Raw genomic sequence first — 22,296 nt, forward strand, 5'->3', positions numbered from 1 at the left:
TCGTCCAGATGAAGCTCAGGTTCAAAGAATTCTTGCCAGAGTAGAAAAAGAAGCAAAACACCTAGGACCCGATGGGAGGATTAGATATGTCAAGATTGCTGGAAGACAAGCTGTTACTATTCCTCCCCATTGTGAAAAAGTTCTGGAGGGTCGCTGTGGTGTACCGCCAAGACTAAAAAGTGATGTTCTAGTTGAACCTGCAGTTGGAACAACTTAACCAAAAGGACTCCTGGTGGCTCACATTCTTGCTAAAACAGAAGGTAGAAAAGTCCCTGTGTGTACACCCTGTTCTAGAGTGGCATCCATTTATAAGCCAAAGGAGGTGGTCACAAAGGATGTGCTTGAGTTTGAGGAAGATGATGGTATACTCCATGTCAAAGAATTACAGCAAGTCAAGTTGGAGGTTACTGAGGGTAATGAGAAATTACATGTGCAACCTCCAGTGCAAGTTAACTATGAAGGCCTTACACCAGAGCAATGTGAAAGACTCACTGAGTTGTTATCAAAACACAGAGATGTCTTTTTGATGAATGACCAAGATTATGGTTACACCACAGCGGTGGTGCAAGCTATTCCAACTGGTAAAGCACCTCCAATAAAACAACAACATTGTGGGGTGCCACCGCAGATCTTTCAAGAGGTCAAAAGACATGTCCAAGGTCTAGTATCCCAAGGAATTCTCAAAGAGAGCAGTAGCCCATGGGCCTCACCGGCAGTTATTGTTATGAAGAAAGATGGCAGTGTGCGGTTCTGCTGCGATTATCAGAAGCTGAACACAGTGACATGCAAGGATGCATATCCGCTTCCAAGAGTGAATGAGTCATTGGATGCCTTAGGCAATGCTAAACTATTTTCCACATTGGATTTGACTGCTGGGTATTTCCAGGTGGCTCTAAGTGAGAAGGACAGGGAGAAGACAGCTGTCACCACCCCATTTGGCCTGTTTGAGTGGACCAGAATGCCCTTCGGGTTGTGCAACGCCCTGGCCACCTTTCAGCACCTAATGGGTGTGGTGCTTGGTGACTTGTCATTTGACATCCTTCTGGTCTACCTGGATATTATCATCTTTTCCAGGGATTTTGAGAGTCATTGTGAGAGGTTGGAACTTGTCTTTAATTGTCTCAAGCAGCATGGTTTAAAGTTAAAGCCAAGCAAGTGCTTTCTTCTTAAGCCTGAGGTGAAGTTTTTGGGGCACCAGATCTCTGCTGAAGGCATAGAAGTGGACAATGAGAAGGTTAAAGTGTTGGACATGTGGCCTGTTCCCAGCAATGTGAGGGAAGTCAGACAAGTGCTTGGGTTTTTAAGCTACTACCGAAGATTTGTCCCAAGGTTTGCTCAAATTGCTAAGCCACTACATGCTCTGATAAGTGGAGGAAAAGGGTGCAAGTCCACAGGAACATTTACATGGAGCCCAGAATGCCAGATTGCCTTGGATGAATTAAAAGGGCATTTAATGTCACCTCCTATCCTGGCCTATCCCGACTTCAGTAAGCCCTTTATGCTCACCACAGATGGAAGCCGTCATGGACTGGGGGCTGTTCTTAGTCAGAAACAGGAAGGGCTTGAACTTGTGGTGGCCTATGCTAGCCGAGGTCTAAGGGGTTCAGAAAAGAATGACAAAAAGTACAGCGCATTCAAGTTGGAACTACTTGCGTTAAAGTGGGCAGTCACAGAAAAATTTAAGGAATACCTTATGTATTCAAAGTTTACTGTGGTGACTGATCACAATCCGCTACGGTACCTTTACTCTGCTAATCTTGGAGTGGTGGAGCAACGCTGGGTAGCGCAGCTAGCGGAGTACAACTTTGAAGTGTGTTATAAATCGGGCCGACACAACACAAACGCAGATGCCCTGTCAAGAATACCCTCTACAGAAGAACCAGAAAAAGATGATAGTGAGAAGGATTTTATCCGATTGGGAGCTGATGAAGTGAGAGCATGCTTGTGGCCAGGCAACAGGATTGACAAGGAAACTGAGTGTAAAGTTGCAATGCAGGCATCCATTAAAGGAGAAATAAGTGAATGAAGCAGCAAAAGAATGATATGGTAGTTGGTCCCATTTATAAGGCAGTATCTGAGAGAAGGAGGCCAAGCAAAATGGATTGTGCTAACATGGAGCCAAAATTGAGGAAGTTAGCAAAAGAATTTGACAGATTTAAGCTGCTTCAAGGAGTTCTTTTCAGACTAATTCTGGATCCTAGAGATGGAGAAGAGATCTGGCAAATGGTTGTGCCTGGGATCTTGCAGCATGAAGTGTATGAGGGACAGCATGAACATGGGGGTCATTTGGGAGGGAAAAGCACATTGGCTCGGATGAGACGACACTATTACTGGCCCACCATGTCCACGGATGTTCCACACTGGACTAGTCTGTGTAAAAGATGCACACTGGCCAAAGATGTATTCCCCAGATTGAGAGCTCCCATGACGTGCAGTAATGTCTCTGTTCCATTGGAGGTCCTTGCCATGGACTACACCAGCTTGAGCAATCTTCTGGAGGGAATGAAAATGTGCTTGTCCTCACAGATATGTTTACTAGATTCACAGTCGCTCTGCCTACTAAGAACCAGACAGCCAACACCAAAGCAAAAGCCCTTCTCAAACACTGGTTTGTTTATTATGGATGTCCAGCTCGCCTGCATTCTGACCAGGGCAGGTGTTTTGAGGCCAGGGTGATCAAGGAGGTCTGTAAGATCTATGGTATAGGAAAAAGTCGCACCAGCCCATACCATCCACAGGGAAACTCTCAATGTGAGAGATTTAACCGTACCATGCATGATTTGCTCTGAACCTTGCCCCCTGAAAAGAAGACAGATTGGAAGACTCACCTTCCTGAGCTTGTACTGGCTTACAACAGTCATGTCTATTCATCCACTGGCTATTCCCCATTCTATTTAATGCTTGGAAGGGATGCAGGTTTACCAATGGATATTATGGGAGAAAACATGTTAGAAGAGGATGAGGTGGAAAACCTAGATGACTGGGTGAAGGCACATCACACAAGGTTGAAGACAGCAGTGGAGATTGCAAACACTGCATCTCAAGAGGCCTCCAGGAGAAGAAAGAGGATTTATGACCGCAAGTCATTTGGAGCCCTTGTGAGACCTGGAGATCGGGTGCTACTGCGCAATCATAAATATCTTGGTAGAAACAAAATACAGGATAAATGGGAGTGCACACCATACATTGTGTTAAAGCAAAATCATGCAGACACACCTGTATTCACTATCAAGCCAGAAAAGGGTGGTTCTACAAAAGTAGTGCATCGAGATCAGCTGCGGCACTGTTTGTTTTTCTCACCTACTAGACAGCATGCACAACGGCTCAATAGGAAGCTGACATCGTTTGCTTTCCTGAAACCTTACCACATTCCAGTCACTATACACACACAGGGGTGGGTCGAAGTGAATTAGAGGAAGTAGAGATGGGTGATGGTATTGAAAATCAGGATACAGTAGCTAACTCAGAGTTTAGAGTACAAGATGACTCCGATGATGCTGATGTGTCAGAAGTTGAAACAGAAAGTATTCCTGAGCTTAGACGATCTCAGAGGCAAAACAAAGGTATCTTACCAGTGAGGTACAGGAGTGACTATGTTAAGAAATAAGAGTTTTTTTTTTTGTAACTTCAGGGTATGACAAAGTTATACGTGTGTTATGTGATGTTCTAACATGTTGTTTTGTGTTTCAGAGGTGAACCTGTTGGAGATGTCACTGCAATGGCAGGGTTTAGCAGGGGGGAATGTGACAGATGTATATATACACATATACATTGTCTTCAATGGTGACTGGTTTGCGGGCCTTTATTTTGACAGGTATTCTGTGCTTTCTCGCATGTTCCGGGAGATCGCGAGTGAGTGAGAGACGAAGGAGAGCGCGGTGTCTGAGTGCGTCACGGAGGAAGAGTGCGGTGTCGTGTTCAAAAAGCTGTTTGATAAGGTGCTTCAGAAGAAGATTATCGCGGCTAAAGTTGAATAAAGGGCGACAGCACTGTCTGTGAAAGTGTGAGACCAGACTGTGATCTGTGCTTCGTCTTGTAAAGGGTTTACTTTCAGTGTTTCTAGCCGCTATAGTGACGCAGTTAGAGTGAATGCCACTAAAGCCGTGAGTTCGTTTTGAGTGCAAATATCATTGTAATTTGCAAACGTTTACAGCCTGTCTTTAGTTTTGTTTGGCCTTTTGCGATCCTTACATTTTTGCAAGTGAGAAATTGTGTCAGAGACTAACTACATCACTGCTCACGTGTTAATTTTCTACCCTTTTGCTCGTAATCGAGCACGTGAGACTGAAATGGCTGCAGAATGATGTAAAACAGAACAACGAAGATTTGATATTACAAATATTTTTTTTATATACCCTGCCATCTAAGTGACATCTCTCCTTGATTCATCTCAAGCTTATTTTTTTCATATACACTTTTATTTGGAAAATTTTAAGAGACTGAGTCAATATATTTTATTCATTGGAAGTCAACGGCTGATATTTCCTCATCTTAGTATTTCAACGCACCCCACGTTGTGACAACGCACCCTAAATATTTTTGAGGCTGATATTTTTCTCTTTTTCATTTTATTTTTGCATCTGAACTAAAAGTGTGAATTGTGGTGAGTGAAGTGGGCCACAAAACAACGTAAACTGTGAGTAAAACTGTGAGTAAACAGCTAAAGGGACTGCTCATATAAGTGTTTATTCTGCTGAAACATTAAGTAACATTGTGTATGTTTTGATCTCAGCACTTTTGGGGTTTACAAGTTATTAAATTGCCAATTAAGAAATTGTCAAATGGGTGAATGAAAAAGTGAATTGTAAAAAGGATTTTTTGATTTTCTTTTAAAGGGTTTGTTGTAAGCTATCTTAATCCATATAGTTCAACTGTTGAATTTGGAGGTTATTGTGAAAAATTTAAGAAGTAAACAGAGACGGTACATTTTTTCAAATTTCATTTTATTGAGTTACCCAACTAAGACATATACACACAAACACAACTAAAAATAAATTGTTTAATTATTTTTGCATACTAATTGGCAGTGTATTTTTCTTTGAGCTGTCAGGAAGTAGGGGAGTCTCCCTCACTTAATTAGATTCAGTGAGGACGGTACATGGTAGACAAAATCAAGTCTCACATGTGTAATTTATCTTCAGGAAGCCACCGTGTATAACAGACTGAAACTGAAGCCCAACCTTACTGTTTCTTTAGTGTTGTCAACACAAAGGGGTGAGCAACCTCATACACCCATTTGTGTGTAAGGAGACTTAAAAATAATTTGAAAGTAAGGACAAAGATCCTTTGCATATTCAAATTTCCGAAGCAATTCTAATTGACTGTCCCCTACAAAATAAGCAGGAAATATTCCTGCTTTACACTAACTTAAAGTGAGCACTTGTTTACTCTTTAATGTTTACATATATATATATGTGTGTGTGTGTGTATAATAACAATGTTATTATAATAACAATAAAGAATTGAATACAAACAATTTTACTCATTGTAAAGTTGTAATGCTGTGCGTTGAGAACATTAATTATAAAGTAAAAAAAAATTAGCTTAGTCCTCCTTTACATTCATCCAGTTGCTAAGACAATCCAGTCTGTTGACCTTTTCTTTTGAATGATGTGAGCTGAGAGTGCAACGCAATCTCATGGCAATTTGTAACTTTTTTATTTAGTGGCTACAGACAACGACGTTTAGGCAGGTTTGTTGCTAAGAAACGCACGCGTGCACGCACACAAAGACCAGGGCCGTGCACAGGGGGGTGGCCCGGTGGCTAGAGCCACTGCCCCTCTGCCCTTATTGGCTGAGGTGCCTCTCTCAGGAGGGACTTGCTTTTCACTTTGCGATCTTGTTGAGCACCTGCTCCTGTAAGGGTCTGTGCTTTATGGACACCCCTGACACACACACACACACACACACACACACACACGCAAAACGCTTAAACTAAGCGTTCTAAAGTATGGCTGTATTTCACAAGGATTCTGACACAACAACGCAAAGCAGACACCTTACAAAGTTGCGTTAAAGCCGGAAACACGTCAAACTGAATAAAACATTGGAGGAGTCATGCTGAAAGGAGAGGTGTCTTTGACAGCTCGCGACTTCATCTTACACATTCTGAGTACATGTACATGGATACCAATACTCCAATTTTAATATGATTAAGATAATACTCTTTTTAAGAGTCTCCCAAGTTAGCAGCGATTTTTGATCATCTAAAAGTTAATTGCAACATCTGTGTTAATTGCGATTATTTTTTTTTACGCGTAAATTATTTCAAATTAATCGCATGCGTTAACGCACTACTTTTGACAGCACTAGTATATATATATATACATATATATATATATATATATATATATATATATATATATATATATATATATATATATAGTATACACTAGTATATATCGCCATCTAACGTCAAGGAGTGATTTTGCACATATATACATACTCATATATATGCAAAATCACTCAATGACGTTAGATGGCAACTTTAAGCTTCTTACACCCCGCTTATAACACAGAAGAAGAGGAAGAGAGAAAGTTCACATGCTTGTTGTTAAAGTTACTGGTAACTCGAATAAGCATGGATGGTTCAAGTAGCAGCTCAAGCTTTATTAATGTTCACAGAGCAATAAGCAGCTCCACATTTATATCGCCTCCGGGCATTTTCTTCAGTGTGCGCTCACATCGACAGTTTTGTGCTTAAGCGTCTCCACGTGCTGTTTACTGTAACTTCAGCAGCTCTGGGCATGTCAACAAAAGTGCCAATCTGATTGGAGGAGAAGGTTTTGACACATTGCTCAAAACAAATAATAAAAAAATAATAATAAAAATAGCCTTCTTTGCTATAGTAAATGGGATCTCTGTTGGAGTACTTCTAAATTGCCAAGGCAATTTTGAAGTTAATTCATGTTACTTTAACATTTGTATGTTACTTTGTTACTTTAATATTTTACAATTCGTTTGACCATTTGTTAGCATGAATGCATGATTTGCATTCTTCGATTAACATTACATTAGCCTACTTAACTTGAGCCTAACAGCACAGTGCTCAAACGAAACAGCTTGAAGATCAACATCGAATTTACAAACTTTCTGGAGTACAACTTTACCAACAAAAGAGGAATTATCATCTAAACAATCCTCCCGCTACCAGCTACTTTCATTCCTGAGACGGGAAAACACGGCTGTGAAAATGGCTCTGGATCATATTGATTTGGAATCTCCCTGCTGCACCAACTGCCACAAACTTTTACAAAAGATTGCAGTTTTTGAAACAAAGTTACTTGCGATCCAACCAGAACTGTCAAATTACACAGGGACCGGTTCATCGTGGAGCCTCACAGCATTCAGCCGGTAAGCCCTATAAATCTACTCCAGCTACTCTTTTGAGAACAGAAAAACAGATTGAAACTGTTGAAAATCAGCGTGAACTATGGCATAAACAAGGTGCGAGACCAAAGGGTACTCGTGGGGTCAGATCACTAAGGGCATACGCTGCTGCATTAGCGTTCTCTACCCCAAATACAGCTCGGACTCAAATACAGCTTCAGAACAGATATGAAGTTTTGAGTAATATGGGTGAAGAATCCCCAAATGCAGTTAGACAGAGATCGCATGACTCAGCAATTAACTTTGCTCTGAACAGAGGCTCAAGGCCGACTAGACAGAGGCATTCTGCTCCGATTGCAACAGAGATAAGAACATTGATTGTTGGAGACTCAATAATTAAAAATTTTAGGAGCAGAGCTACCATGACATACTGCTTTCCTCATGCCACAGTTTCTGATATAAATAAAGAACTTGAGAACATATTAAGGAAACATGAGACTGCAAAACGGATTATCATCCATGTGGGGAAGAATGATATTCGGAAGGAACAGTCAGAACTGCTCAAGAGAGATTTCTGTGAGCTTTTGGAAACAGTTGAAAGATTGAAAATTCAGCCGTTCAGTGGACCACTCCCTGCAAGAGGGACAAATATGTTTTCAAGGCTCCTTGGTCTAAATGCATGGCTGCAGAAAATATGTAACATGAAAAGACTGAATTTTATTGACAACTTCAATCTCTTCTAGAACCAAAGACAGCTGTTTACATCAGACGGCCTTCATCCAAACAAGCTTGGTGCAAAAGTGCAGAAAGACAACATCCTCTTCTCCCTCCATCATCCATCAGCTGTGTATGCCACTGAACTGAATGACACACACTCACCTAGCAAATGTCCGGTTGACCACTGGACTTCAAATCAGCTCCTGAGTGGACTTGTGGCTGACGCATCCTACAAGGACAGAGATAACACCACGCAGCCACAACAACCACTGATAACGGACAAACTGCCGTCTGAGCCCTGCACACTGAGCTCAACACAGGCAGACTGTGATGTATCAGAACAGCATCAAGTCTCAGCACTCATGGATGATCCCGAGGAAAACAGCCAGGTAAACGTTCGAGGTTACAGAAGTAACCCTTCGTTCCCCGAGGAGGGGAACGGAAGTGCCATAGAGTGGATTAATTGAATCCACGAATGGGAGGATTCGGATCAGAAGCCGCTTGTCTGGAGAGTATTGAACGGGCCAATGAATAAAATTAATTGGCAGCGTAAGCTTGCGCAGGTGTGCGGCATCGGCAATTATCCCAGCATATAAGCACACCTGAAGCTAGCAAACGCCATCCTTTTAAGCTGAAGAGACTTTCAAACAGCTAAGGGACAGTCATTATGGCGACGGAGTATGGCACTTCCGTTCCCCTCCTCGGGGAACGAAGGTTTACTTCTGTAACCTCGAACGTTCCCCTTCGGTTGGGAAACTTCAGTGCCATAGAGTAGATTAATTGAATCCACGAATGGGAGAAGTATGGAAAGCGCCATAATGACTGCACCTTACCAACGTCCCCGATGAAGCGTGCAATCCCGATAGGGAGGACGCTGCGGAGGCCATCCGTTACCCAAGGGGGGGATAGATGGCAGAATTTACATATGGACTAGCCCTAAAAAAGGAGGAGTATGCATAGCAAAAGAGTGGTTAGCGGAGAGGGAAGACACGGGTCCGCCCAGGGGGGGGACTTAACCGTGGCGGAATAAGCATATGGGATCGCCTAGTGGGGATCACGCATAGCAGGCACCTATACCCAAAACGCGGGCTGACCAGCAGGCAGACCTACAACGTAGTGGGCCAGCAAGTGACTCCTCCGCTGAGTCAGTGCTGGGGGCCACGGAGGAATCTGCAGGGCTCACCTGACGGGGAACTTTACTGACAGATAAAAAGGCGCACGTACCTCCGTGTTAGGGAGAATGGCGCAGCAAGCGTGTTTCAACACCCTACCGAGTTGTTTCCTCAATCACCAAAGGGTTACCTAATACCCTTGAGGAAACCGGCTCCACTCGCAGATTGTAAAACCTTGCAAATGTGTTGGGTGTCGCCCAGCCCGCAGCTCTACAGATGTCTGTTAGAGAGGCGCCACGTGCACGCGCCCAAGAGGATGCAACGCTCTAAGTGGAGTGTTCACGTACTCCCGGGGGACACGGCTGACCTCGACTCGAATAAGCGAGTGAAATGGCATCCACAATCCAGTGGGATAATCTTTGTTTCGATACGGCACTTCCCTGCTGCCGACCGCCATAACAGACAAAGAGCTGCTCAGATGATCTAAAATTCTGAGTACGGTCCACATAAATGCGCAGAGCGCGAACTGGACAAAGTAAAGAAAGGGCTGGGTCTGCCTCCTCCGGGGGCAGCGCTTGCAGGTTCACTACCTGATCTCTAAAGGGGGTGGTAGGAACCTTGGGCACATAACCGGGGCGGGGTCTCAGGATGACGTGAGAGTAATCCGGCCCGAATTCCAGGCACGAGTCACTGACCGAAAATGCCTCCAGGTCCCCGACCCTCTTGATGTAGGCCAACGCAACCTGCAGAGCTGTCTTCAGGGACAGAAATCTTAGAGATACTGATTCGAGTGGCTCAAAGGGATCGGATCGCAAACTCGTGAGAACGAGGGCGAGATCCCAAGAGGGCATGAGAGGGGGGCGAGATGGATTAATTCGCCTAGCACCCTTAAGGAACTGGATGATGAGGTTATGCTTTCCCACGGTGCCGCCAGCTACCGCGCTATGATAAGCGGAGATGGCGGCCACGTAAACCGTGAGAGTGGAGGGCGACAGCCTGCTGTCCAACTTCTCTTGAAGAGAGCACAACACTAATCTGGCAATTTCGGGGGTCTTCTCTGCGAGAGACACACCATTCAGTGAATAGACTCCACTTCAGGGCGTAGGCGCGCCTCGTGGAGGGGGCTCTAGCCTGAGTGATGGTATTAACCACCGCAGTCGGTAGGTTACCTAAGTCTTCCTCGCGTCTAAGGACCACACGTGGAGGTTCCAAAGATCGGGGCGAGGGTGCCAGATGGTGCCCTGTCCCTGAGAGAGTAGGTCCTCTCTCAAAGGGATCCGCCAGGGGAGGGCCGTCGCGAGGAGTGAGAGCTCTGATATCCAGGTCCGGTTGGGCCAAAGTGGCGCAACTAGCAGAACCTGTTCCTCGTCCTCCCTGACCTTGCACAGAAACTGCGCGAGCAGGCTCACTGGGGGAAACGCATACTTGCGCATGCCCCGAGGCCAGCTGTGGGCCAGTGCATCCGTGCCGAGAGAGCCCACGATCAGGGAAAAAAACAACTGGCAATGAGCGTTCTCGGGGGAAGCAAACAGATCGATCTGGGCCTCCCCGAATCGCGCCCATATCAGCTGAACAGACTCGGGGTGGAGTCTCCATTCTCCAGGGCGTAACAGCTGTCGTGAGAGCGCATCGGCTGCATGATTGAGCGTGCCTGGAACGTGAATGGCGCGCAGCGATTTCAGCCGCGGGTGACTCCAGAGGAGCAGACGGCGGGCGAGCTGAGACATGCAGCGAGAGCGCATACCCCCCATGCGGTTGATATACGCCGCCGCCGCCATACTGTCCGTCCTGACCAGTACGTGTTGCCGCTCCAGCACCGGTAAAAAGCAGTGGAGAGCGAGGAACACTGCCAACAGCTCTAGGCGATTGATATGCCAATGCAACTGGGCACCCTTCCACAGGCCCGCAGCCGCATGCCCGCGACACACGGCCCCCCAACCCGTGTTGGAAGCATCTGTTGAAACAACAACATGGCTGGACGCCTGTCCTAGAGGCACACCAGCCTGTAGGAACGAGGGGTCGTTCCAAGGGCTGAGGGCGCGGCGACACAGCGCAGTAACCGAGACCCGGTGTGTGCCCGCGTGCCATGCGCGTCTGGGGACCCGATCGTGAAGCCAGTGCTGAAGTGGTCTCATATGGAGCAACCCGAGCGGCGTGACGGCGGCTGCGGATGCCATATGCCCCAGGAGCCTCTGAAAGAACTTCAGTGGGACCACTAGTTTGCTGTCGAGCTCCCTCAGACAGTTCAGCAACAGGCGAGCGCGTTCCTCGGAGAGGTGCGCTACCATGGTGATCGGGTCCAGCTCCATCCCGAGAAAAGAAATCCTCTGCACGGGGGCGAGTTTGCTCTTTTCTCGGTTGACCTGAAGCCCCAGTAGGCGGAGATGCCGAAGCACCTTGTCCCTGTGCACAATCAGTTGCTCCCGCGAGTGGGCTAAAATCAGCCAGTCGTCGAGATAATTGAGTATGCGGATGCCCGCGAGCCGAAGGGGCGCTAGGGCACCCTCCGCGAGTTTGGTGAAGACCCGCGGAGACAGAGAGAGCCCGAAGGGGAGGACCTTGTACTGCCACGCTCGACCCTCGAACGCAAACCTCAGAAATTGGCGGTGGCGTGGAAGAATGGAGACATGGAAATACGCGTCCTTCAGGTCTATGGCTGCAAACCAATCCTGAGGACGAACGCATTGGAGAATGCGCCTCTGCGTGAGCATTCTGAACGGCAGCCTGTGCAGACAGCGGTTCAAAACGCGCAGATCTAGGATTGGCCGTGACCCACCGCTCTTTTTGGGTACGATAAAGTATGGGCTGTAAAACCCACTCTCCATCTCGGCTGGAGGAACCGGCTCGATTGCACCCTTCGCCAGGAGGGCAGCAATCTCCTCTCGCAAGACAGGGGCGGACAGGGGGTTGACCCTGGAGAAATACACTCCCGTAAACTTGGGGGCCGTTTCGCGAACTGAATCGTGTAACCGAGTCTGATTGTGCGTATGAGCCACCGCGAGGGGCTGGCCCGCGCTAACCAGCCAGGCAGAGCCCTCGCTAATGGAGTCATCGCTACAATCACTGACGTACCAGTGGTGGGGCAGCGCGGAGTGGGTGTGCTGATCCGGGAAGCACGAGGGTCCCGCAGAAGAGCTGGAGGAGAGCGATTCGCTCTGGCTCCGCACCCTGACTCCGGAGAGGGGGCTGGAGGGCTGAGGGAAGGGAGACCGTCCCCCCAGTGCTCGTGAGCCACTGGCGAAGCACGTAGAGTCTGCGAGCCGGAAGGCAGCGCGTCCCGGACTGGCAGAACTTGTGCAGTCACATCCGGGGAAGGGGAAAAGTGCTCTTTTACTGATGTTTTGGTGGCACTGAAAAGTACCGTTGTTATTGGGGCCCCGCCCTCCAGCGAGGAAAGAGCAAGTTTCCTCTTCTCCGGATGGCCTGTCTCAGGGATGCTTCGCGGTCCGTTTACCGGACATAACGGCGCCCTGGGCAGGAGGGGCTGCCTGCTTTCGAGGTGTACGCCGCGCCCGCTTGGCCGGAGGCGCAGGCGGGGGCGGGGCAGCACTCGTTGGCGGGCGCCCTCGGCGAGGAACAGCGGAGGTGGATGGCTCGGCGGGCGGAGTGGGCTTACGGCCACGCCGATAGATGACATTGCCCATCGCATCCGACTGCTCTTTCACCGCCTTGAATTCCTGGGTGAATTCACCGACGGTGTCGCCGAACAGGCCAGCCTGGGATATGGGCGAGTCAAGAAAGCGAACTTTGTCAACATCGCGCATATCGGCCAGGTTTAGCCAGAGATGGCGTTCCTGAACCACAAGTGTGGACATCGTCCTCCCCAGCGCACACGCGGCGGACTTAGTAGTCCGAATAGCATAGTCGGTCGCGGTGCGCAGCTCATGTAATAAGCTTGGGTTGGACCCGCCCTCGTGCAGCTCGGCCAGCGCCTGCGCTTGGTAGCGCTGGTAGGTGGCCATCACGTGCAAAGCAGAAGCAGCCTGGCCCGCAGCCTTATAAGCTTATAAGCGAGGGAGGCAGACAACCTACAGGCTTTGGACGGGAGGCGGGGCAAACCCGCCACGTAGAGGCGCCGCGCGGACAAAGATTGACCGCGATAGCGCGCTCCACTGACGGGATCGCCTCATACCCCCTGGCAGCTCCGCCGTCAAGGGCGGTGAGGGCGGAGGTACACGCAGCACGGGCAGAGAAAGGTGCCCTCCAAGACTGCGTGAGCCTACTGTGCACTTCCAGGAAGAAGGGGACGAGAGCCTTCGAAGGCTTTGCCTTCTGGTCCTCTACGTAGCACCCCTCTAGTCGGTCCGGCCGCGGAGCTGGGGGATAAACCATCTCCAACCCCACGGCCGAAGCAGCCCCGGAAAGCACGGCTAACATGTCCGCTTCAGGATCCGATTTGACAGCGCTCACATGCCCGGAGGGGGCGAGCGGGTCCGGATCTTCGTCGGACAGTGAAAGCCCACCCTCCGATGCCGCGGAGGACATCTGATCTCCGGTGTCAGCGAGTGTGAGAGCTACCATCTGGTTAGACGGATCACTCCCACTACCCGAAGCTTGGATGGAGTGCCGTGAGGAGCTAGAGGTCCGCGAGCCCGTGGGCGGCGGATTATCTCCCGCTGGAACCCTCAGATCTGCCCGAGCGCCTGCTGCTTTTTTAAAACAGGAGGCAACTGGGGTGGCTCGCTCTCTTGTGAAAGTTAGCCGCGATCTTAGCTGTGCAACGGTCATGGCATCGCAATGACGACATGAACCGCCCGCGAGCACCGCAATAACATGCTGGACCCCCAAACATGCAATGCAGTGATCGTGTCCATCATCCGGAGCCAGAAAACCCCCGCATCCAGAAACGCACAGTCGGAGCGCCATCCTGAAAAGGACGTGCTGCACGACTGTGTTGCTCTTTTAGGAAAGTTTGCAACAATACGCACCGCTCTGGAGGACCGGACCCAAAGAACCGAAGGCAAGGGAGAAACCCAGCTCGACCGTCTGCCACTCTGGACCAGGAGACACACTCGTTCGCTCTGAAGTGCTGAACAGCAAGAGGAACCCCCATCGACTCACTCAGAAAGGATCTGAAGCGAAAAGGATGGCGTTTGCTAGCTTCAGGTGTGCTTATATGCTGGGATAATTGACGATGCCGCACACCTGCGCAAGCTTTCACTGCCAATTAATTTCATTCATTGGCCCGTTCAATACTCTCCAGACAAGAGGCTTCAGATCCGAATCCTCCCATTCGTGGATTCAATTAATCCACTCTATGGCACTTCCGTTCCCCAACCGAAGGGGAACATATCTTAGCAGCCAGAAACCCCAGACCCACAGCCTCTGTTACTGGACACCTTCTCATTGTCACCTTGCTCGCCTCTCTTGGATTTTTCAAAAAAGATGGAGGAACTGGTGTGTGCTGGAACTAAACTCTCACACTCCATTGCTGCTAGCCCCCAGTTAGCAACCAAAAATCAGCAAGCCTCACGCCCATCTCTAAGCCCACCTTGCCCTACACCTAGGAGAGGCCTCAGGTCTTTGCGACAGCGCCAGGTCCCAAAAAACACCTCATCTTTAGCTGGTGAACTTAAAAACTGCCATTGATGTGTCTTGAGTGCCTGCTCAGATAACAGTGTCTTTGTCAGATGTTTACAGAACAAGCAGGAACCCAGTGTGTCTGTAGCTTTCTCTGCGCAGATATGTGTCTTATTACGTGACAGAAAACCTAAGACTCTTTCAGACCGTATAGCAAATCATTCAAATCTGGTGTCTATTTAATGTATATCTGAGACTTCTGTAGTGAAAACAACTAAAACTGTTAAGTTAGCACTTTTAAACATTCGATCACTCAATAATAAGTCACTTTTAGTCAATGAATTTATCAACACAAATTGCCTTGATTTTATGCTTTTGAATGAAATTTGGCTGGATGACAGTTGTAGTGCAGCAGTTCTGTATGAAGCAGCTCCTTTAAACTTTGACTTTTTGAGTGTTTGCAGAGTTAATAGGATAGGTCGAGGCATCGCTGCCCTGTTTAAATATGTGTATGAGTGTAAACAAGTGTCATTTGGTGACTATTTGTCATTTGAATATCTGAGTATAGTACTAAAAGAGTCTCCACGCATCTTACTGATCATTATCTACAGACCTCCAAAATATTCTCCAGCTTTTATTGATGATTTTACAGAGCTGTTATCAATAGTAACATCTGAATTTGATTACTTTAGTATTGCTGGGGATTTTAATATTCACATTGATAATCCAGAAATCAATGCTGTAAAAGAACTGATGACTGTTTTGAACACTTTTGATCTGACTCAGCATGTTCAAGGACCCACACACAATCGTGGACACACTCTTGACCTACTTATAACTAAGGGTTTACACATTTCATCGACTGTTGTTAAGGATGTGGCACTATCTGATCATTTCTGCATTTTCTTTGATATATTGATCCCTCCAGCTATTAAAGACAGATCTGTCTCTGTCAAAAAGAGATGCATAAATGAGAACACTAGTGAGCAGTTTATGAAGGCCATATTGCTAGCACCAAGTATATCTGCAGATTTTGTTGATTCTCTCCTTGATTTGTTTAATTCTAAAATTCTAAAAAGGTAAAGAGAGAGTCCTGTGGAGAAACTCTAGAGCAGTCCAAATGAAAAAAAAAGACAATGCAGGAAAGCTGAGCGTATGTGGAGAAAGACGAAACTACTAGTCCATTATAATATCTATATAGACAGTCTTCATGCTTTTAATGTGGAACTAAAAACTGCTAGACAGACTTTCTTTTCAAACCTTATAAACAACAATGTAAATAATGCTCGCACACTCTTTGCAACAGTAGAGAGGCTCACAAACCCCTAGTCGGATTCCCAGTGAGCTCCTTTCTGAAAGCAAATGTAATGAGTTTGCTCATTTCTTTACTGACAAGATCAATAATATCAGAAAGGCAATCAGCTCATCCAATCAGCCAAGTTGTGTTGATGTCAAACAAGCTCAACCACAACTTGAGAAGTCAGACATTATGTCTGATTTCATGGCAATTAACGGTAAAATCTTAGAAGAGATTGTGCAAATTATAAAAACATCAACCTGCAGTCTTGACACGTTCCCCACATCATTCTTTAAAACAGTGTTTACCTGTTTAGAAATGGATCTCCTAAAAGTGGTAAATGATTCACTTCTCTCAGGGATTTTTCCAAACTTACTTAAAACTGCAGTTGTTAAACCCCTCTTGAAGAAGAGCAACCTGGATAACACCCTATTGAGCAATTACAGGCCAATCTCAAATCTCCCTTTCATTGGCAAAATCATTGAAAAAGTTGTTTTTAACCAGGTAAACAAGTTCTTAAACTTCAGGGGGTGTTTAGACAATTTTCAATCTGAGTTCAGAGCACATCACAGTACAGAGAGCGCTCTTATAAAGATAATCAATGATATACGCCTAAAAATACAGATTCAGGTAAAATAACAGTGCTGGTATTGCTCGATCTCAGTGCTGCATTTGACACCGTCGATCACAGCATACTTCTGGATAGGCTGGAAAAATGGGTTGGGCTGTCTGGCACGGTCCTCAAATGGTTCAGATCTTACCTTGAAGGGAGAGGTTACTATGTCAGTTTAGGTGATCATAGGTCGAGGTGGACACCCATGACATGTGGAGTCCCACAAGGCTCGATTCTATGAAAGTAAATCAGTAGCAATACTCGAGAGCTTGCAAATGTAAATGTGAGCACTTGTGATAATAATATTTGTATGTGTAGGTTGAAATGTACACTTACAGCTCTGATGTGAACAGCTGAAATCCTCGATTTGCACACACACACAACAATCAACACACTTGTGTTTTAAATTCGAAGTTGCAGATTAATAGTTGTGTATTTGTAAAATGTCAATCACAAATACAAAGTGACAGACACACGTGTGCAAGGCAAATTTGACTGCATCTTCGCTCTACAACCACAGGTCGGCACTCACAACCTCTCAGATTCGTCAGTACAACTACAAATCTCCCGCGCTCTGACTTTTGCAACACATCTCCCGCAATCTCTGTAGCAGAACTCATCTGTGCACTCGCAGATGCAGAGGCGTGAGCAGCGCGGGGCGGGGGAGGGGCGGGGCAGGTGTATAGCTGTTTGATTGGCTGATGCCTGACCAATGAACAATGCCAGCAGCCAACAGGACTGAGGTGCAAAATAATAATTTCCCACGATTATTTCATTAGTTAGGGTTTATTTAAACTCTTTTCTGAAGAGATTCTTGTTAAAAATCTTCTGTAATGTACATACCAGTAAAAGAGCAGCAAAGCCAGTTTATTGGCTAGAGCCAGCCAATGAGATGGGATGATTTATGATTTTTTAATAATTATCTATATGGTCAATACTGTTAGCTAAGCTAAGGACTGTGCTGGGTGCTTCTCTTGTTTGTTTCTTATATAAGAAAACAGTTATGAGTTATCTAGGAGCTGCTTTCAATCATGTTATATGGTTCTAAAGATACGATTCAACCCACATGAAATAAGAAGTTGTAATAGCATTTATAGTAAACAATATTACGTTTTTGAACCATACTAACTATAATAAACTGTATTATACTGTATATATTGCAGTATCTACAACTTTGTTAATGAATGCAACAGCACACTGTAGTATTAACTAGCATGAACTTTAATGAATTTAAGTATACTTTATATGTAAAACCTAATACATTTTAAAGCAGTTTCATTTCTTTCTAATTTATACATCTACATGCATTACATCTGATTTAGGTCCACAACTTGCATCCTTCAACATGATATGTGTGTTCAAAGGAAGAGCAACTAGGTGAGGGAGACAGTGTCCATCGCTCGGCTGAGGGTCCACTTTGAGCATCTCATCTGCAGGGTTAAGCAACATAAGCTGAACAGTCATCATCTCTCTTTATTACAGCGAGCATCAACCAGCTTTACACAATGGCTTGCTTTCTGACCATTAGTAAAGGCTTGAGCAAAGGATTAAAGAGGAGATAACATTTGATGGGTAATGATGAAGTTGGATTTACCACCTCCATCTCATTATGAACAAGGAAAAACCCTGAAATATTTCAATACAAGTAACTAGACATTTGCGCTGCACTTATTTGGACTGTAAATTTTATTTGACAAATTACATTCCCTTACAGAACAGGTGTCAAACTCAGTTCCTGGAGGGCTGCAGCTTTGCAAAGTTTAGTTCTAACCCTAATTAAACACACCTGATCAAACTAATTGAGTCCTTCAGGTTTGTTTGAAACTTTCACTTAAGTGTTTTGAAGCAGGGTTGCAACTAAAAACGTGCAGGGTTACGGCCCTTCAGGAACTGAGTTTGACACCCCTGCCTTACAGTAAAGTGTAAAAATACTACATTAAACAATTATCAAAATAAAAGTTGTGTGTGTGGGTGAGTGTGTGTTTTGTTCAAATCTGTAGTCATCTTGGCAGGTAAAAAGAGAAAATAAATGGTTGGCTTCCTCTTGAATGATCTGAATCATTTTGAAGTGTTTGTAGATGAGCTGGATCATCATGTCATCTTTAGCATAAATAACATCCTTTTCAAGCTATGCAGCTTCTCTGAGTTCCTCATCGACTTGAAACATGCTGATCTCTCCTGTCACTCCATCCTTACAGGAAACTGAGAAATGAAGGTAGTAACTTTCATAATTAAAAAAGTGATATAAAGGACACACTGTACACAAACATGTAAATAGATAGATGGATAGATAGATATGATGCAGGTTATAATAACAAAAACCGGTATGATCTGTAAGAAACTGAAACGCCTAGTGTTATTTTTAATTGCTATTAATGTGTGCGTGTGTGTAAATATACCTCAATTCATTAAAGTTCATGCTAGTTAATACTACAGTGTGCTGTTGCATTCATTAACAAAGTTGTATACTGCAAAATATACAGTATAATACAGTTTATTATAGTTAGTATGGTTCAAAAACGTAATATTATTTACTATAAATACTATTACAACTTCTTATTTCATGTGGGTTGAATCGTATCTTTAGAACCATATAACATGATTGAAAGCAGCTCCTAGGTAACTCATAACTGTTTTCTTATATAAGAAACAAACAAGAGAAGCACCCTGCACAGTTCTAAGCTAAGCTAACAGTATTGAACATATAGATAATTAATTAAAAATCATAACTTACCCTCTGATTGCTCGAGGCCTCCAACAACGTGAGCTGCCCTGTGTGCTGACAAACAGAAACGTCCCATCTCATTGGCTGGCTCTAGCCAATAAACTGGCTTTGCTGCTCTTTTACTGGTATGTACATTTCCACAGAATTTATGATTTTTTAACAAGAATCTCTTCAGAAAAGAGTTTAAATAAACCCTAACTAATGAAATAATCGTGGGAAATTATTATTTTGCACCTCAGTCCTGTTGGCTGCTGGCATTGTTCATTGGTCAGGCATCAGCCAATCAAACAGCTTTACACCTGCCCCGCCCCTCCCCCGCCCCGCGCAGCTCACGCCTCTGCATCTGCGAGTGCACAGATGAGTTCTGCTACAGAGATCGCGGGAGATGTGTTGCAAAAGTCAGAGCGCGGGAGATTTGTAGTTGTACTGATGAATCTGAGAGGTTGTGAGTGCTGACCTGTGGTTGTAGAGCAAAGATGCAGTCAAATTTGCCTTGCACACGTGTGTCTGTCACTTTGTATTTGTGAATGACATTTTACAAATACACAACTATTAATCTGCAACTTCGAATTTAAAACACAAGTGTGTGGATTGTTGTGTGTGTGTGCAAATCGAGGATTTCAGCTGTTCACATCAGAGCTGTAAGTGTACATTTCAACCTACACATACAAATATTATTATCACAAGTGCTCACATTTACATTTGCAAGCTCTCGAGTTTCGCAACTGATTTACCTTCATACGATTCTGGCACCTCTCCTGTTCAATCTTTACATGCTCCCTCTGAGCCAAATAATGAGAAAGAACCAAATCTCCTACCACAGCTATGCAGATGACACTCAGATCTACCTAGCCTAACTGCCTAATGATTACAGCCCCATTGACACCCTCTGCCAATGCATTGATGAAATTAACAATTGGATGTGCCAAAATTTTCTTCAGTTAAACAAAGAGAAAACTTAAATCATTGCATTTGGGAACAGAGATGAGGTTCTCAAGGTGAATACGTACCTTGGCTCTAAAGGTCAAACAACAAAAAATAAGGTCAAGAATCTTGGTGTGACTCTGGAGTCAGATCTGAGTTTCAACAGTCATGTCAAAGCAGTCAGTAAATCAGCATACTATCATCTCAAAAATATTGCAAGAATCAGATGCTTTGTTTCCAGTAAAGACTTAGAAAAACTTGTTCATGCTTTTATCAGCAGCAGGGTGGATTACTGTAACGGCCTCCTCACTGGCCTTCCCAAAAAGACAGTCAGACACTTGCAGCTCATCCAGAATGCTGCAGCCAGGATTCTGACCAGAAGCAGGAAATCAGAGCACATCACACCTGTCCTCAGGTCTTTACACTGGCTCCCAGTTACATTCAGAATAAATTTTAAAGTATTATTACTGGTCTATAAATCACTAAATGGTCAAGGACCTCAATACATTACAGATATGCTCACTGAATACAAACCTAACAGATCACTCAGATCTTTAGGATCTTATAAACTAGAAATTCCAAGGGTTCAGTCAAAGCAGGGTGAATCTGCCTTCAGCCACTATGCTCCTCGCTGCTGGAATCAGCTTCCAGAAATGATCAGATGTGCTCCAACATTAGGCACATTCATATCGAGACTGAAAACACATCTGATTAGCTGTGCCTTTACTGTATGAGCACTGTGCTATGTCCGACAGATTGCACTATTATGTTTTTCGTTTTCTTTTTCATTCTTTTATAACCTTTTTTAACTCATTTTAATTTGTTTTTATCTGTTTTTAATAATTTTTATTGTCTGCATTTTATGTTCCTAAACTTGTCTTTTTATTCCTGTTTATGTAAAGCACTTTGAATTGCCACTGTGTATGAAATGTGCTATATAAATAAACTTGCCTTGCCTGCCTTAACTTGCCTTACTACTAACCTGCAGAAAGGCTGCAGTCATCAAAATTGGACTACTTTTGGCTACATTTTTATGACTTGGGCCGGGGTCATCCACATTGTTCATGCCAGCTTTTGTCTGCTAGCTGTCAAAAATGGTGCATTGCTCCACCTTTATGTTTATCCCGTACGCCATCAAATGCTTCATCAAATTTGAGGTGTTTCCCCCTTTACATGCATTTGCTGCTTTTCGCGTATTCGCATCCTTTTGTTTAAAATATATCCATACTTTTGATCGTATATTTTTAAGCATTTTAAGTTTAAATTACTTAGCTAAGCTAACGACCACCTGTGACCTGCTGCTGTCAGAGAAAGTGGGTTCCTGTGCTTCTCAGAGGATCTTATTTGCTGATGTGATGATTTGTGCTATTTTTAAATCTAATATAATAATAGTTTTTATTTACAAAAATAAAAAGAACCATAACATAACAGCAACAATGCTTTGGATTTTTAATTAACAAATCTTGCCGAAGTTCACAAGAGTATTCTTAAGGAAATAATTTATTTTTGCAATGATTCTGACACCCCACGAATGCAGAATTTAAATTTCTATAGTGATTATGTGTCTGATGCTTATTACAACTGTGTCATCATTATATTCCCTGAAAATATATATTTAAATCGACGGTTCAGGCATGTAAATGGCACTAAAATGAGACACCGAAATTTGCGTTGTTTCGGTCCGGTGCATAACGGTTCTATTGGTACCAGTCCCTTATTAGCACCCGGTTTCGGTACCCAACCCTAGTTTTACCTAATTTTACTCCCAACCACCTTTCTCGTTTTTTTTTTTTTTTTTTTTTCTCAGACTCTGGATAAAGCATCGGCCAATACAATGTCTGATCCTTTTTTATGTTTTATCATTAAGTTGTAACCTTGACCAATCAGAGACCAGCGCATGAGCCGTTGGTTCTGATTGTGCATACAGGACAGAAAAACCACAGGTTTATGATCTGTAAAGACAGTTATGGGCAGAAAACCTGAACTCAGATATACATCAAAGTACTGCAATGCCAGCAGTAATGCTAAAGTTTCCTTCTCAATCGTAGAATAAATTAGT

The 22,296-nt window shown here is 44.7% G+C and overlaps 1 long non-coding RNA gene across 1 annotated transcript; it reads right to left on the minus strand.

Moving 5' to 3' along the window:
- Positions 1-18,256: 18,256 nt before the first annotated feature.
- LOC141377478 (uncharacterized) lies at positions 18,257-20,054 on the minus strand. The gene is made up of 2 exons (XR_012389652.1): positions 19,323-20,054; positions 18,257-18,790 (listed from the first exon to the last, which is right to left on the minus strand). It is a non-coding gene; the product is annotated as an uncharacterized lncRNA (long non-coding RNA).
- Between the last annotated feature and the right edge of the window lie 2,242 nt (positions 20,055-22,296).

Source organism: Danio rerio, chromosome 14, assembly GCF_049306965.1.
Source record: "Danio rerio strain Tuebingen ecotype United States chromosome 14, GRCz12tu, whole genome shotgun sequence".
Lineage (NCBI taxonomy): Eukaryota > Metazoa > Chordata > Actinopteri > Cypriniformes > Danionidae > Danio > Danio rerio.